This window comes from Cannabis sativa, chromosome 5 (assembly GCF_029168945.1).
Source record: "Cannabis sativa cultivar Pink pepper isolate KNU-18-1 chromosome 5, ASM2916894v1, whole genome shotgun sequence".
In the NCBI taxonomy this organism is placed as follows: domain Eukaryota; kingdom Viridiplantae; phylum Streptophyta; class Magnoliopsida; order Rosales; family Cannabaceae; genus Cannabis; species Cannabis sativa.
Genome location: NC_083605.1, coordinates 3,474,759 through 3,491,781, shown reverse-complemented (window position 1 = coordinate 3,491,781; position 17,023 = coordinate 3,474,759). Strand labels below are relative to the sequence as shown.

Here is a 17,023-nt window from a genome sequence, read left to right as displayed (position 1 = left end):
CTTTGTTTACAAAACGTTTAACAAAATTAATTGAGACTAGCGGCAAATCGGCCAAAAGCGAACGACAAACCGCCATCTGAAGGCCAAAAGGAGAAGGTATCTCCACCGTGCTTTGGACTGCCTGGACAACAACCAAAGAATCGGTTTCAATCTCAACCGGTCCCCAATGTTTCCTCTTTATCCAACTCAAGGCCTCCTTAACCCCTACCAATTCAGCCATAGCCGAATCCACACACCCCACTCGTAAAACTGTGAAGCCTTCAATGAATCGACCCCGAGAATCCCGGGCCACCCCTGCCGCTCCAAATCGACCATCACTTGCAAAGATTGCACCATCGACATTAACCTTAATCTTTCCCATAACTGGTTTCACCCAATGCTCTAAGTCCACTCTTGAATCCGTAGGAACAAGTAAAGACCCCATTCTCCTTTGTTGAGCATTTCTCCATTGATTAAGGACTACTCTTGCCAATAGAATAACCTCCGCCGCTGACATTGATTTGTCCCGCCAAACCACCTCATTTCGGGCATACCAAATCGCCCAAAGAACCATGAGCAATTCTTCCTGGGCCGTGGATGAGTGTTGTAGCAGAATGTGGCTAAACCAATCCCAAAAAGACTCCATAGGCGTATGACTCCAATTTAGAACCGAAAGATGCCAACAAGACCGTGCAAAAGAACATTGCACCAACAAATGGTAAATGGTCTCAGGCACCTGGTTACACATAGGACAAACTTGGTCTAGAGGAATATGTTTGGTGGTAAGTTGAACCTTAGTAGCCAAACAACCAGATAAAGCACGCCACATGAGTTGGTGCACTTTGGGAGGGACATGAAGCTTCCATGCAATTTTCCATATCTTAATCTCAGACTCACTAGTATTAGTGATCTCTGAATGGTGCAGCAACCGATATGCCTCCCTCACAGTATAGAACCCATAAAGATCCTTATGCCAATACCAAGTATCAATAGGAGTCTCCTGATCAATGTTAGTTCGAATGATAATCTCTTTATCTCGGTCATTGAATATATCAGAAACCACCTCTAAATCCCAAGCCCGTTCTCCTACCACCATGAGATTATTAACCGTCCACGTCTCCATACCAGTAGCTCTAAAAGTAACCCACGGTTGAGAATCATCCGCAAGCCACGGGTCAAATTGAACACTAATATTCGTACCTGGACCAACCCCCCGACGAGCTCCCTCCTTAATCAAAGCTTGCGTTTCAAAAATACTCTTCCATATGAAACTAGGATTCGGCCCAAGAGAAGCACTCAAAAAAGAACCCTGAGGATAATATCGGGCCTTATATACCCGACTAACAAGAGAATGAGCATTTGTAACTAACCTCCAAGCTTGTTTTCCCAACATGGCTAAGTTGAAATCCCTTAAGTCTCGAAAACCAAGCCCCCCATGATGCTTATGGCGGCACAGCTTCCTCCAACTCACCCAACTTACCCCACGGGTCTGATTGGATCCCGAACTCCACCAATATTTGCTCATTATACCCTCTAGCTTATTACAGGTTTCCACCGGCAACAAGAACACAGACATAGCATATGTAGGAAAAGATTGAGCCACTGTTTTAATCAATACCTCTTTTCCGGCTTTTGAGAGCAAGCGACCTTCCCAACTCTGAATTCTCTTCTGCATCTTATCCTTCAAGAAGCCAAGAATAGCATTCTTATTACGACCCATGATACAAGGAAGGCCAAGATACAAACTGTTTTCAGGAGCTTCATTCATTCGAAGAAGATTACACATATCTTGTCTAGAGGCCGAAGTTGTGTTGAGGCTAAAGAAGATAGTAGATTTAGAGTAATTAACACACTGACCTGAGGCTTGTTCAAATAGTTGAAGCAGAAGAAGAACACTACGAGCCTCCCTTTCAATAGCCTTACAATAGATATAACAATCATCCGCAAACAACATATGAGAAATTATGGGGGCACCATTACACACACGGCAACCATGAAGAGCTCCCCGAGCTTCAAATCTTTTTATGAGAGAAGAAAATCCTTCAGCACACAAAAGAAATAAATAAGGAGAGAGCGGATCTCCCTGTCTAATACCCCTTCCAGGAACAATTGCCCCCATCTCACGACCCCCATGAGTAATAGTGTACGAAACCGTTGAGACACAATGCAAAATAAGATCTACCACCCGCGCATCAAAGCCCATTTTTAGCATGATATTCTTAAGAAAAAGCCACTCAACACGGTCATACGCTTTACTCATATCAAGCTTAAGAGCCATATAACCTTCCTTTCCAACTCTTTTCCGCTTGAGATAATGCATCACCTCAAACGAAATCATAATATTATCAGTTATAAGACGCCCGGGAATGAAAGCACTCTGATTCTCTGAAATGACTGCAGGAAGAACATGCTTCAACCGATTAGCTAGAACCTTGGAGCAAACCTTGTAGAGGACATTACAAAGAGCAATCGGGCGCATGTCACCCATAGTAGTGGCATTTTTCTTCTTAGGAATCAACACTAAATTAGTATGATTAAGACCAGTAGGCAACTGTCCAAATAAGAAAAAAGAGCGGACCTGTTTGATGACGTCATTACCCACAATTGCCCAACACTTTTGATAAAAACCTGGAGTCATGCCATCGGGTCCAGGGGATTTATCTGGGTGCATCTGAAATAGAGCATCTTTCACCTCCGCATCATTCAAAGGTTGCAAGAGAGAGTCATTCTGAGTTGAAGTCACAGTAGCAGAAATCCCATCAAGAACATCATTTGTGGCAATATTCCTTTAAGTTTACTTTTATTTGCAAATTTAAGGCACTAGTCCAATTTTACTGTTAAATGTTAATTAGATTGTCATTGTGTAACACATGTATACATGCCATGTTTTTATTTGATTCAAGGTTTAAGTGTTATGTGTACACATATATTCATAGTGGCAAATCCTCTTGACATTTAACAGTAAAATTTAATTGACACCTCAAATTTGTAACAAAAGTAAACTCAATGGGTATTGCCACAAAAAAAATCTGGAAGTTAAGTGTATAAGAATTAAAATAGTGAGGTTTTGCTGTTAATAACCTTATTATTATTATTGTTGTTGTTATTATTATTATTATTATTATTATTATTATTATTATTATTATTATTATTATTATTAAAGACCAATTAAAAAATAAATTAATTGTTATGATTTGGAACAACTTATGACTAATTTTTGGTGAAAGTCGTCTGCGAATTCCCGTCAAAGCATTTCTTAGATGAGTTGGGAGAGGATGTCACGTATCAAGGAGGTTGGGGGAATGAGGTTCTGTTCAATTCATGATTTTAGCCTTGCCATGTTGGGTAAACAAGTTTGGTGCTTTCTGACTAAGCCTGACTCGTTAGTTTCTAAAGTGTACAAGACCTGATATTTAAAAAATGAGACCTTTCTTTCAGCACAACTTAGTATTAACCCAAGTTATAATTTGAGAAGTCTCGTTGAAATGTAAGAGTTGGTTCATGAGGGATAGAGGAAGGGAATTTGTCATGGGGAGAAGACCTTTTCGTTTCATGATTTGTGGCTTTTGAATGGTTCAATTTCGAGTCTAGCTAATTTGAATTTTGGTTTGGCTAATGAAAATGTTAGTAGTCTTTTTATGGTGGGTGAAATAGCTTGGGATGTTAATGTTGTCAAGGATTTGTTTGATAAGAATTAGGCGGCTGTTAGATAAATTAACAATTAACCCAAGATCTATTTGTATATAACATAGAACACAATAATAAGATATAATAATTAGGTATGTGTTAGGGCTGAGCATCGGTCGGTTTGGTCGGTTTTTTTACAAAAAAAAATCTGAAATTCGGTTTTCGGTTTGGATTGGTTCAATCCGAAAACCGACCGACCAATCCAGAAACATCCTTAAAACCGACCAATGTGAACCGCGGTTTGGTCGGTTAAAACCGACCAAACCGATTTTTTTTTTTGTAAAATATAATAAAATTTATTCTATAAATACATTAATACAAACTCTAAACACATCATTATATATTTTACAAGTCCAACCATACAAATTATAATGTCTAGTTAAAAGCTCAAACTCTAAAATACAACATAATACAACACAAATCAAATATAACTTATAAGTCCAAAATAGTGAATGACTTTAATAAAATTATTACTTTTAAATTTTAATATTAATAAAATAATAATATATTATATATTATATATTTTACTTATCAGTATATACTATATAGTATATACAATTAGAATATAATAAACAAACTAAAAAATTATAAAATTATATATGTATAAGATATTTCGGTCGATTTCGGTTTTATTGGTCGGTTTACGGTCCAAAAAAAACCGACCGACTATTGGCGGTTTAAACCGTTGTCAGTTTTTTTGGTTTTCGGTTCCGCCGGTTTCGGTTCCAGCGGTGTTCGGTAGGTCGGTTTAAACGGTTTTTTCGGTTCTCTGGATTTTATGCTCAGCCCTAGTATGTGTACCTGATTGATCCATAGCAATTATCTCTGATTGATCCACAGCAGTTACTCCAATTCGATAGTGCAATACTATCAACTAAGTCTTCCTCCCTAGATCTCCAAATCAGAAGCAGTTTATTTTATCTGATTATCAAAAGGTATACAATTGTGATGAGACAATATGTATTTATAGAGTTAGGGAGGGGACTTAGCTACAAAACCCTAGTTGGGCTGGGCCTGCTCATCAAAGGCTTCAGTCAACTAGAAAAGCCCACACTTCTGCTTCACCTAGACTTTACTCACAGATGCTAAGCCCATTAACAATTGATCACCAACAACATGGGCTAACACAGCAAAGAACTATCCAATCAACCCAAGTTTTAATAAAACCAATAAAATTTAATGTAAGCCCAAATAAAAGTCTAACATTCTCCCACTTGGGCTACATTGATTTTAATACATATATATTATATATCAAAATAATTTTGTTTGAAAACGACTCATGGGTTGAACAACAGGAAAACATTTGTGGCCACTTTAAAAAATGATAGTTCTCTGATAGCATCTCAACATACCGGTCCAATTTAACCTTTGATAATGAACTATGACAGTCATATTATTTTTAGCTCAACAAAAGACATTCATAATCACAAATACCAAAGTATTAAATCGACATGGTCAATAAGTCTAGTAGTGTGGTAAGGAATTATGTTCAACATGTGATCAATTTAAAATAACATAATATCCTTATCAGTCCTCAATTTCACTGATACCGTGATGCTTAATAAATAAGCCAGTGAAATTAAACATACACCACTTAAAATAAGTAAGTGTCACTAAACTTGCTTAAATAATTAAGCCAACAACATATCATTGTCAATAAGCAAATAAATTTAAAAGACAATGATCACAACAATATGAACCACATGCTTTCAATTCAATCATTCTCGAGAATATAACAAAACATAATTGAAAACATATCCATTCAATAATAAAAAATATTGAAACATAAAATGTAGTTCATAACTTTATTCAGAAAATTATAAATAATAATTTCTAAAAACAAACAGAAAACAAAACTCCCACTAACCCAAAAGATCAAAAGATTCTAAAATGCCCATATTAACAACATGTTTATTAAACAACACGGCACTTAACCCTTTGGTTAGAGGATCTGCTAACATCGACTCGGTCTTGCAATTTTCAATGACAATGTCTCCTTTCTTGACCAAGTCCCCCCGACAAAGGAGATACTTTATTTCCATATGTTTAGAAGCACTACTAATCTTGTTATTCTTTGAAAAGAAAACAACAGCATTATTATCACAATAGATTAGCATAGGTGTGGAAATAGAATCAACCACTCGTATCTCCGAAATAAAATTCTTCAGCCACAAAGCTTGCAAAGATGCCCCATAACATGCAACAAACTCAGCATACATAGTAGATGATGTGATCAAAGTCTGTTTGACACTCTTCCAAGAAATAGCAGCACCTGCCAAGGTGAAAATATAGCCAGAAGTTGACTTTAAATCATCTACACAACCACCAAAATCTGAATCTGAATAACCAACAACTCGAAGATTGTCAACATGCTTATACACAAGCATAAAACTCTTCGTTCTTTGCAAATATCTCAAAACTTTCTTGGCTGCAACCCAATGATCAAGGCCAGGATCAGATAAATATCTCCCAAGAACATTGACTACGAAAGCTATGTCAGGTCGAGTGCAAACCTGAGCATACATCAAACTCCCTAGTACACTTGCATAAGGGATGTTCTTCATTGCTCCTCTTTCCAAGTCGTTCTTAGGACATTGCTGCTTAGTGAACTTGTCCCCTTTCAGAATAGGAACAGAACCAGCTTTACACAAATCCATGTTGAACCTTTTGAGCACACGATTAATGTAAGCTTCTTGAGATAAGCCAAGAACTTTTCGATTCCTGTCACGATGGATCTCAATCCCCAAAACATAGGATGCCTCTCCAAGATCTTTCATATCAAAATTGGAAGAGAGAAAATTTTTGGTCTCATTTAGTAGTGACAAATCACTGCTGGCAAGTAAAATGTCATCTACATAAAGAACAAGAAAAATATAACGACTCCCACTGATCTTCATATAAATACACTGATCAAACTTGTTCTCTACGAAACCAAACGATGTCACAACCTTGTCAAACTTCAAGTACCACTGGCGAGATGCCTGTTTGAGACCATAAATGGATCGTTTCAACTTGCAGCTGCTAACCATTTTGAAGATTGTGGACTATTAAGTGCTTCACTAAAAGTGACAGGATCCACAAAATGATCAATATCATATTCTCCTTCTCCAAGATAAACAAAATTATCATGACACTTTGTTGACTTCTTTTGTCTCTGAGATCTTCTTAGAGGAGGTACTTCTGGAATAACTTCTCTTTGTTGATCATTGTTTTGAATAACATCTTCCACAACTGGAATTTCTTCAATAACAGGATTCTCATTAACAATAGGAGCTTCATCATTAATAGGCCCTTCATCGATAATATGACCTTCATCATCTTCGATATCGGGAGCAATGTATTCATCAACAATGGGAGCATTACCAACTGGAGTAGGATGGAGACTACTATTATCATCTCTTGAAAATGACATAGGAATACAAATTCCTTTAGAGGACTCCCCCATTTCAAGAGATGTTGAAGGAATTTTTTCAGCAACATCAAATTCCAAAAATTTAGCAGTCTGAGATTCAACAATTCGCGTACCACGAGTAGGACAGTAAAAGCGATAGCCTTTCGAGCGCATTGGATAACCAATGAAATAACAGCGATTTGTTCTCGGATCTAACTTTTTCAAATTAGGATCATAAATCTTTACTTCAGCTGGACAACCCCATACACGAAGATGATTCAGACTAGGCTTCCGCCCAGTCCATAACTCAAAAGGGGTCTTGGGAACAGATTTACTGGGAACACGATTTAAAATATAAGTTGCAGTCATAAGTGCTTCACCCCATAAAAACTCTGGAAGATTTGTTCTACTCATCATACTTCTAACCATATCCATGAGAGTGCGATTTCTCCTTTCAGCAACGCCATTTTGCTCTGGTGAACCAGGCATAGTGTATTGAGCAACTATACCATTTTCTTGTAAGTACTCTGCAAAAAGCCCCATGTGTTGTCCAGATTCTGTATAACGACCATAATATTCTCCTCCACGATCAGAATGAACAACTTTGATGACTCTTCCTAATTGTTTCTCAACCTCATTTCGAAAAATTTTGAGTTTATCAAGGGCGTCAGATTTTTCTTTAATTAAATAGGTGAATCCATGACGAGAAAAATCATCGATAAAAGTGATAAAATACTTATTTCTGCACAACGTGGTGGAATAAGGACCACCGATGTCCGTGTGGATAATTTCCAATAAAGATTGACTGCGGTTTGCAGTCTTCTTTCTCGTTTTAGTCAATTTTCCACGAGTACAATCAACACAAGTATCCCAATCAGAAGCATCAAGAGGAGGAAGTATTTCAGATTTAATTAAATGATCAACCCTTTCTCTGGAAATATGACCCAATCTTTTGTGCCATAACAATAAGGATGTTTCCTTAATATGAGGTCTTTTACCCACAGTATTCACAACATTAAAAGAGGAATCTAAAGGAGCCAATGACAACTTGTAAAGACCATCAGAATAAAAGCAATTTCCAATAATTCGAGAGTCAAGCATAATGTCAACATTATCATTTGCAAAATGAAAAGAATATCCTTGTTTAACCAAAAGCGGAAGCGAAACTAAATTCCTTTTAAAAGTAGGAACATAAAAAGTATTGTTCTGATAACTCTAGAAATTAGAGTTATTTTTCACATTTTTTTTAACTAAAAATTGGCTTAGTTCTTAAGTTTTTAATTAATTGAGTAAGTTTTTAATTATTTTTGGATTTATTAGCCTTATATTTATTTTATAGTTTATTATATGTTTTTATAATTATTTTATGATAATATGTTATGTGTTATTTATTTAAAATTTTATTTTAGTTTCTAATTTATTTTATGTATTTTTAGGTGTAATTGGTGGTAAAGATTAGGAATAAATTGGAGAAATATTGAAGAAATGGGGCTAAAATACAATTTCAAAAAGAAAATCTGATGAGCCTTTATGCAAATCCCACTCTCGGTCAAAGTCAACAGCCAATCAGAGCCGTCCGCCTACAGATCTAACGGCCCAGATGGGCGAGTGCACCTCACCTCCAGACAGGCGCAAGTGGGCGCCAGATCCTCCTGCTGCTTTTCTTCCACGCGGGGCCCACGAGCAGCTGCAGCCCTCTCCTTCCGCCACGCATGCACCCAGTCAGCCCCAGCCTACCAGCCAGCGCCACGTCCCGCCTCGTCAGCCTTCCCAACGAACCAGCTCGCGCCAAGTGGCACCTGCAGAAGAAAAAGAAGAAGAAAGAAATGAAGTGTTAATTGATTTATTTTATCCCAAAATTATATTCACAAACACCAAAAATTGCATTTTCTCCCACATATTACACATAAATACTCTATTTACTCTTTCCAATTTATTTCACCTAAATAAACATTCCTATTTTATTTTTTTACCCTATCCTTTCACTACTTTTACATCCTTACAAAACATTTATTTTTTCCAATACTCGTACACATACTCTATTTATCTATTCTCTTCCCAACACTAATTAAATTAATCATTTTATTTATTTATTTTGATTAATTTAATTCTCTAATTTTGCCTATAAATATGGTGTTGGAAGACCATTTCAAAACACATCTCTTCACCCCCTAAACACCTCTTCAACCCAAAACACTTCTCCATTCCACACTCTTCATTTTTACCATTTTCTTTCTACCATTTTTACACTTTGAAGAGCATGTCAAGTATGTTTATCTTTTGTAATTTTTATCTAGTTATGAGCTTCTAATCTTTTTTCAAGATTATTAAGATGATGATGAAGCAAAATGTAACTAGATAGTGTTTATGTTTGTATGTTGATTTCCCATTTGTGCTATAAAGTTCATGGATTTTTCCATCAAAAATATGTCTTTTTCATCTTCAATATCATGTATTTTTTATTGTTAAAGCATATTTCCACTTAGTTCTTCATTATGCAAAAATATAATACTCTTTGATTAAATGTCTTTCATTAAATTGTTTACATCTAATTCTTAGAATATAAGTGTTATATTTTGCCTAAACATAGTTTCTTTGATTTTGTGTAGTTTCATTAAATTGTAACACATTTAATGCTTAGAAATTATACATTTTATAAGTGAAGAAAAATCCTACCTTTTTGAAAATAACTTGTACTTAAATGAAAAATATATTTTGGAAAATATGGTGAGATTTATTTCAACTATATCTAAAACTTGGGAATCAATATACTTATAAATATTATTGAACTTGCATTTTGTGGATTCTAATATCTTAATAATCTTATTTTACACATCTTATTTGAAAATTATTTTCATACTCACTCATCTTTAATCTTAAGTATTTTAGTTACTTGTCTTTTATTTTATTTTGCAATCCCATCAAATATTTGGAGCTAGGTTAGAATATTCTTATTTTGTTTGAAATAGTTTCTTTTGATGTTAGTCAACTCCCATGGGTTCGACCTTGCACTTACATGAACATTATATTCCGAAACGATTCGTGCACTTGCGAGTATAAATATTAAAACACTCACTTTTGAGGACAATAAGTTTTTGGCGCCGTTGCCGGGGAGTTGCTAGAAAGAAACGATCTTTCTACAAGGTAAGTAATACTCTTCTACTAGTTATTTTTTTTTATTTTCTCATTTTCGTCAAAAAAAAAAGTTAAAAAAAGGGAAGTTATACATATATATTGTTATATATTATATATTATATACTATATATATACATATTTATTGGTAGTTGATGGCATTTTGTGCCTCCTACCTATATGTTAGTTGAGTGCATTTTTGCCTCCTAACCTTTTTTTCTTTTAGTAGTTGAGTGCATTTTGTGTCTCCTACATACTTGATAGTTGAGTGCATTTTTGCCTCCTATTATCCCTTCTCTAGTGATGGCATTAGTGCCTCCTAGCTTTTATTTTTGTTTATCATTTTAGTTGATGGCATCTTGTGCCTCCTAAAATCTTACTACTACTACTACTACTACTACTATTATTATAGTTAGTTGATGGCATCTTGTGCCTCCTAACTGTAATATAACTATCTATCATTATTATTGTCATTTTTTATTGTATTTATTTAGTTTTAATTTTATTTACTTTGCTTAAGAAAATACTCGAAAAAAAAATTAAAAACAAAGCTTGTTCTTTCAACATAAGCAATTTTTGCTTAAAGGAAATTTGGCAAAGTTCCCATCCACACTTAATAATTAACCCCGGGGAGTTGTTATTAAGTCGTGAGTAAGTGGAATCAAATAGGCCTGGGAACAAGTCAAACCAAAAAAAAAAAATTGAAAAATTAAAAATTTACAAAAAAATCATAATCTCTTTGTGTTATAAGTATGCTCTGTGGTTGCGGTTTATAACTGATCTTCCACATCAGAAATTTGTCTTCTTGAGATTATTGTGTGTTATTGGTGTTTCTTTGTGAAATTTGTGACATTGCATGCATCATTGGCAACGTGATTCTAAAAATCGTTTGGTAAAAAGAGTAGTAACTTTAGGTGAAATTGAAAGTATTTTTAAAAAATTAAGCATAATGGAACAAGAACCTAATATTGCGCAAGAAAAAACACTACTTGAATATTTTTCACCTATTTCATCTAATGCTCCATCATGCATTGTTTTGCCTACTACTAATGCCACTCATTTTGAACTTAAACCTTCAATCATTCAATTGTTGCCTTCTTTTTATGGTTTAGAAAGAGAAGACCCTTACATGCATGTAAAAGATTTCTTAGAAATTTGCTCAACTTTTCGTTTTCAAAATTTTTCGGATGAATCGGTTAAACTTAGGTTGTTTCCTTTTTCTTTAAAAGATAAAGCCAAAGCTTGGTTAAACTCACTTCCAACCGGAACCATAACAACTTGGGATCAACTTTTTAATAAATTTCTTGCCAAATTTTTCCCCATGTCCAAAACTGATAATTTAAGAAGAGAAATCTCCGAATTTTATCAAAAAGATAATGAAGAATTTTATGAATGTTGGGAAAGATTTAAAGATTTATTATTAAAATGCCCCCACCATGGTTTTGAAAAATGGAGACTTGTAAAATATTTTTATGATGGTTTAACCCCTTCAAACCGACAAATGATTCAATCTATGCATACCGGAAAATTTTTGAAATTACAAGGGCAAGAGGCTTGGGAAGCTCTTGAAGAATTGTCTGTTAATTCACAACAATGGAATTATTCTGAGCCTAGGTCTAGAGCAAATAATTCACCTAAAAGAGGAGGAAAATATGAAATAAAAGAAGAAACTGATTTGAGAACATCTTTTGAAAAATTAGCAAGAAAAGTAGAAGCCTTAGTCATAAGTCAAAATATGAATTCTCATGTTCAACCAAAAAAAGATGTTTTTACTAGTACTTGTCATAATGATCAATCATGTCCTTCTTTTCTTGAAACATTTTCCGAAGAGGCTAATGCATTACATTCATATGGTAAACCAAATGATAGCCCATTTTCAAACACATACAATCCTAATTGGAGAAACCATCCCAATTTTTCATGGAGACAAAACCAACCACAAATGAACCAAGGAAACCAATTCAACATGCCAAATCCGAATCATGCCCAACCAAGTCAAACTTACCCTCCACAAAGAAAGCCTTCCTTAGAAGACACTTTACAACAATTCATGCAATCCACCCAACAAATCATGCAAAATCAGTCTCAATCCATTGCCAAACTTGAGACACAATTGGGTCAACTTGCCAATGCCGTAACTGAGAGAGAAAAAGGAAGATTTCCTAGCCAACCCGTCCCAAATCCTAAAGGCCAATATGAAGTAGGAGTTCCTAGTCATAAAGAAGAAGCCAAGTCTATTTCAACTCTTAGGTCCGGAAAACAAATTGTCAAACCCGATTACATACCTCAAGTTGAAAAAGACCAAAGCCAACCTCAAAGTTCCAACACAAATGACTTGTCAAAAGATAATGATCAAATTCTTCCTTCCATTCCAAAAGCTCCTTTTCCACAAAGATTACTCCCACTCAAGAAAGGCAACCAATATAGTGACATCTTAGAAGTGTTCAAACAAGTAAGTATCAACATCCCATTCTTAGATGCCATTAAACAAATTCCTGCCTACTCCAAATTCTTGAAAGACCTTTGCACTGTTAAAAGAAACACTAATGTTCCAAAAAAGGCATTTTTAACTGAACAAGTTAGCTCCATAATTCAATATAAAAGCCTTGTGAAATATAAAGATCCTGGTTGTCCAACAATTTCATGCATCATTGGTGATCATTTTATTAACAAAGCTTTACTTGATTTAGGAGCTAGTGTGAATTTATTGCCTTATTCTGTTTATAAGCAACTTGGTCTAGGAGAATTAAAACCAACTTCTATAACACTTCAATTAGCTGATCGTTCTGTGAAAATTCCTAGAGGTATTATAGAAGATGTTTTAATTAAAGTGGATAAGTTCTATTTTCCTGTTGATTTCATTGTTCTTGATACTCAACCTGTTGAAAATGCTCATGCTCAAATACCCATCATTTTAGGTAGACCATTTTTAGCTACATCTAATGCAATTATCAACTGTCGTAATGGTGTATTGAAATTATCTTTTGGAAACATGACTGTTGAATTGAATGTTTTTAATGTTGCTAAGTCTGTTGAGTGTGAGGAAATACATGAAGTAAACATGATTAACACGGAAAATATGTTTGAAATGGACATGAATGAATCTTTTGAAACTTATTCAAAAATGTTTGGAATGTGCTTAAATGTTGATGATTTTATTCATGATGTCAATTCTTTGCTTGAGTCTACCCCACTAATGGATACTGAAAAATGGAAAGCCAAAATTGAACCATGTATTCCATTAGAGCATGTTGAGTCAACTCCTGAACCACCAAAGTTAGATCTTAAACCTTTGCCCGACACTTTGAAATATGCATTTCTAGGAGAGTCTAACACTTATCCCGTTATCATTGCATCTGATTTAGATGAAAAACAAGAAACAAAGTTGTTAGATATCCTTAGAAAACATAAAAAGGCCATAGGTTGGACCATGGGAGACATTAAGGGAATTAGCCCAGCTGTGTGCATGCATAGAATTCATTTAGAAGAAAATGCTAAGCCCTCCCGAGAAAGTCAAAGAAGATTAAATCCAAACATGAAAGAGGTAGTAAGAGATGATGTAATTAAAATGTTAGATGTAGGGATCATTTACCCTATTTCTGACAGTCCATGGGTTAGTCCTGTTCAAGTTGTTCCAAAAAAGTCTGGGATCACTGTTGTTAAAAATGAACAAAATGAGTTAATCCCTACTAGAGTCCAAACTGGGTGGAGAGTGTGTATAGACTATAGAAAGTTGAATAGTGTCACTAGGAAAGACCACTTCCCATTACCCTTCATTGACCAAATGCTTGAACGATTAGCTGGCCATGCTTATTATTGCTTTCTTGATGGGTACTCGGGATATAACCAAATCCCCATTGCCCCCGAAGATCAAGAAAAGACTACCTTTACTTGCCCTTTTGGAACCTTTGCATATCGTCGCATGCCTTTTGGTCTTTGTAATGCTCCTGCAACATTTCAAAGATGTATGATTGCAATATTTTCTGATATGGTTGAAAGAAATCTTGAAGTGTTTATGGATGATTTTTCTGTGTTTGGAAATTCTTTTGATGATTGTTTGCACCATCTTTCTCTTGTTTTAATTCGTTGCAAAGAAATGAATTTAGTTCTTAATTGGGAAAAATGTCATTTCATGGTTAAAAAGGGAATTGTCTTAGGTCATGTGATTTCATCTCAAGGAATAGAAGTTGATAAAGCAAAAGTAGATCTTATTTCAAAACTTCCTCCACCTAAGACAGTAAAAGAAATTAGATCATTCTTAGGCCATGCCGGTTTTTATAGAAGATTCATAAAAGACTTTAGCAAAATTTCACGCCCTTTATGTCATTTACTTGGAAAAGAAAATGCTTTTGTCTTTGATAATGATTGCCATGTTGCCTTTGAAAAATTGAAATCCCTTTTAACTAGTGCACCCATTATTCGCCCTCCTGATTGGAATGTTCCTTTTGAAATAATGTGTGATGCTTCTGATTATGCAATTGGTGCTGTTTTAGGACAAAGAATTAACAAGTTACCTCATGTAATATACTATGCTAGCAAAACTTTAAATGAAGCTCAATTGAATTACTCTACATCTGAAAAAGAATTGCTTGCTGTTGTGTTTGCATTAGAGAAGTTTAGGTCTTATTTGTTAGGATCTAAAATAATTGTTTATTCTGATCATGCTGCATTGAAATATCTCTTGTCGAAAAAAGATGCTAAATCTCGTTTAATTTGTTGGATCTTGCTTTTACAAGAATTTGATTTAGAGATACGTGATAAAAAAGGTTCTGAAAATGTTGTAGCTGATCATTTGTCTAGAATTGTTGTTGAAACTAATCATGATTCCACCACTATCATTGAAACTTTTCCTGATGAACAACTCATGCATGTATCTTCTTTTCCTTGGTATGCTGATATTGTCAATTATTTGGTCACTGGTGAAATTCCTTCTCATTGGTCTAAACAAGATAAATCTAAATTTTATCTTTGAAGTGAAAAATTTCATGTGGGATGATCCTTATTTGTTTAAATATTGCCCTGATCAAATAATAAGAAGATGCATTCCAAACTGTGATCAACCTAAAATCATATCTTTTTGTCATGATCATGCATGTGGTGGACATTTTAGTGGTAAGAAAACTGCTTTGAAAATTTTACAATGTGGATTTTATTGGCCTACTATTTTTCATGACACTTATATGCATTGTAAATCTTGTGAGCGTTGCCAAAAATTAGGAAGTGTAACTAGGAGAAACATGATGCCTTTGAATCCTATTCTTATTGTTGAAATATTTGATGTTTGGGGTATTGATTTTATGGGTCCATTTCCTAATTCTTTTGGTAATTTATACATTCTTGTTGGTGTTGATTATGTGTCTAAATGGGTAGAAGCTATTGCATGTCACACTAATGACCACAAAGTTGTGCTTAAGTTTTTGAAAGAAAATATTTTCTCACGATTTGGCTCACCACGTGCTATCATTAGTGATAATGGTACACACTTTTGTAATAGGCCTTTTGAACATTTAATGAAACAATATGGCATTACACATAAAGTCACTACACCTTATCACCCACAAACTAGTGGCCAAGTTGAAATATCAAATAGGGAGATTAAGCACATCTTAGAGAAAACTGTCAACCCCACTAGGAAAGATTGGTCCCTAAGACTCATTGATGCATTATGGGCATATCGTACTGCATACAAAACGCCCATTGGAATGTCTCCCTATAGACTTGTTTATGGGAAGGCATGCCACTTACCCGTTGAGTTAGAACATAGAGCCTATTGGGCTATCAAGCAACTTAATTTTTCCTTAGACAAAGCGGGTGAGAAAAGAAAGCTTCAATTGAATGAGTTAGAAGAGCTTAGGCATGATGCATATGACTATTCGAAAAAGTATAAGGACCGAATGAAATTTTACCATGACAAAAACATTTTGAGAAAAGATTTTTCTCCCGGTCAAAAAGTCCTTTTATACAATTCTCGTTTGCATCTCTTTCCGGGAAAGTTACGCTCTAGATGGGTAGGTCCATACATTATCCGCACTGTTTTTCCACATGGAGCTATTGAAATTGAAAATCCTAATAATGGTAATGTATTCAAAGTTAATGGACAAAAATTGAAACCATTTTTAGAATTGAAAAATGTGAAAGTGGATGAAATCCTCCTTGAGGATCCAATTTACCATGATCATTGATTGCTCTTATCAATTATTGGTAAATGTGTGTTTAATTTATGTTTTAGATTAACTTTTTCTTTTGATTTTGTTTCCCTTTTGTTGCACTCTTGACATTGCTCCAAGATGAGGTATGACCATTCTAAACTCTCAACTCTTTTACTTTCAATTTATATTTGTATTTTGATACATTGAGGACAATGCATAAATTAAGTTTGGGGTGGTGAGTTCCTATGGTTATTTCTTTCATGTGCTTAAAAATGGTAGAGTATTATTTTTCACTTTTAAAAATTGTTGTTTGGATGCTAAAGAAGTTATATTATATAATTTAAAAAAAAATTATAAAATAAAATGTTTATTATTATTTTTCTAGTAAAAAAAAAAAAAACCAAAAAAAAAAAATATATATTTATTTTCTATATATATTTATGCCTCAAAAAAAAAAAAAAAAAACTTTGGTGATATCCCATTTTCCTATGATAATACCCTTGATTGAGTTTGATTTTAATTTATAAAAATATGAATCTCTTTTAAGCTTTATTTTTAATTCTTGGGTCAATTTTGCTAAAAAATCAAATTTTGAAAAGAAAAATTATTCATCTTGTTATGTGAAATAAATATTTTGTTACAATAATTTTTTCAAAATTCACATAATAATTTGATGAATAGATTT

At 34.4% G+C, this 17,023-nt stretch overlaps 1 non-coding gene and 1 pseudogene across 1 annotated transcript; one reads left to right on the top strand and one right to left on the bottom strand.

Moving 5' to 3' along the window:
• The first annotated feature begins 11,138 nt into the window (after nt 1-11,138).
• LOC133038086 (uncharacterized) lies at nt 11,139-16,371 on the top strand (annotated as a pseudogene).
• Nucleotides 11,526-11,632, bottom strand: LOC115715353 (small nucleolar RNA R71). Its single transcript, XR_009688106.1, has one exon. It is a non-coding gene; the product is annotated as a small nucleolar RNA R71 (small nucleolar RNA).
• Nucleotides 16,372-17,023: the final 652 nt, after the last annotated feature.